This window comes from Citrus clementina, unplaced genomic scaffold, assembly GCF_000493195.1.
Source record: "Citrus clementina cultivar Clemenules unplaced genomic scaffold, Citrus_clementina_v1.0 scaffold_5, whole genome shotgun sequence".
NCBI lineage: Eukaryota > Viridiplantae > Streptophyta > Magnoliopsida > Sapindales > Rutaceae > Citrus > Citrus x clementina.
Window position 1 is genome coordinate 16,702,805 of NW_006262201.1, and position 2,371 is coordinate 16,705,175.

The following is a 2,371-nucleotide window of genomic DNA, read 5'->3' on the forward strand; positions in this document are numbered from 1 at the left end:
ATTTAACATCTTTATCTATTAGAGCTTCGTTGTAGCTAGTGAGATCTTGTACATGTTCATTTGAGATAGCCGTATAGCTTTCTCCCAATAACATGTATCTCACAGGTAACGTAGTTACCCTCCCACTACGACGAGGTTCTAAAAGTGATGGTTGTTAAGGGATAATCATGTATTGATCATCTAGTTGTTGTTGTTCTTCTTATTCTGTAACAGGCGTTGAAAGCTGAGCATCAACCTGATCACCTGACAGTTTTTCAAGTATTACCTTACTCTTAGGTTTAAAGTTATTCATATAGTCTTCCTCGAGGGAAGTGAAATGTGTGCTCACGATCACTTTTTTATCTTAAGGACTATAAAATAAACCTCCCCTTGTTCCTTTGGGATACCCTACAAACATACAAACCTCAGAACGTGAATCCATTTTGTCTGCCTTTGGTTTCAGCACATGTGCTGGTGATCCCCAAATATGGACATGTCGTAAACTTGGTTTGCGATATGACCATAATTCTATTGGGGTTTTAGGCACTGACTTAGACGGAACTAAGTTCAAGAGGTATACTGCAGTTTCCAGTGCTAGTCCCTAAAAAGAGATTGGTAATGGCGAATAACTAAGTGTAGATCTCACCATATCCAAAAGAGTTCCATTTCTCCTTTCAGCTACCCCATTTTGTTGTGGTGTTCCCGGGGCAGTTTAATCATAAGATAATTACAATCATGAAATCATAATTAACTCAAGATTAAGATTACAGTAAAATCAATGCCTATGAGATTTAATAAGTCTGACAGTTATTACAAAGTTAATTAAATATCATATGTGATCCTGTTCAATGTAGTCGTACTACATCAATAAATTCATACATGATTAAGACAAATCATTCAATGAATTTATTACAGTCTATACCTAAATAAAGCCCCCAACTTTATTTATCAACTGCGAACTAAATTTATTTAATTATAAGATAACTTGTATTTATGTCTTCTGTGAATCCACATGGTGATCACATAAATACATATAATATGATTAAATGGACTTTAATCAAAATATTAATGCAATTAAGATATTTAAATAAAATACCTCATTTATTTTATTAATCAGAAAAATTGTTTATTACAATTAAATAAACATATATGCTTTTAAAGAGCATATTTTCCCAACAAAAACATGGGTCAACTACTAATCAATGGGGAACGACGGTCAACAATCAACATTGGTCCACGGTCAACAATTCGGTTCGGATCGGTTGACTTAACTCGGTTTTGTCTTGATTTGGTTCGGCTTGAAACAATGCGGTTCAACTCGGTGAGTTGACTTAGTTGTAGGATAGAAAACTTTTGGCGGCAATTATGGGGGTGTTCGGACTCCGATTATGCTGATTTTTGCGGCATTATTTTTGTCTCGTTGAACTCTTCGATTTGATATGCTCCAATGCTATGTGGAGCATCGATAACTAGCTCTAATACCACTTTGTTGGAGAATTCGAAGAATAAAAGATAAATTTTATTGGAGAAAGCTCAAGAACATCACAAGAAAAATTCACACACTCTCACAAAATATTCTTAGAAGTTTTGTTTTCCTTCTTATGCTTTCTTTTTTTTACACTTGATGCATATAACACAAATGGCATGGGTATTTATAGTGAATGAAAAACAAACATAATCATAACATACACATCACCTAACATGTTCCACCAAGCTTTCATCATAGTACCAAACATATTCCACTCATCTAACATGCTCTAAAGGAGTCCTTTAATGGCATCCAAAGTGTAAAGCTAATATTCACTCAATTAGATGCTTCATGGATATAACATTGTAGGATCATGATGATGGCGCATAATGATGAAGGGCCATGTTCAATTCAACACCTCATTCCACTTAAATGAATTATTCCTGTAAAACAAGTTTAGTGTTTTCAACAAGGAGAGCTCAAACTGTTGACAATTGAGTGCTTAAAACAGTTCTATCATCTTTGAGTTGTTGTATGTAATACTTATATTTTTTTTTTCAGTTGCTATTAATTTAAAAAAATACTCTTTCCATTATTGGCTTTTCAAGAATTATTTTTATTGCAGTTACGGAGTAGATAGTAAGGTCTTGTTTGGTACTGTTATTGGACATCTATAATTTTTAGACTATAACATTGAAATATTTGATAAATAATTACTAGTGTGGTTTGGAAGCTAAGTTTTTTCTTTTATCTCAAACTTGTATGATGAAAAACTTATAATAACCTTTTAATTTTTACAAAATATCTTATATAAAGTCATATTTATCAGAAACTATCAACTTTTATAATATAGTACCTCAATACCATATAAAGCTTAATCATTTACTTGTGATTAAAAATGTCAAATTACTTTTCCACCACAAA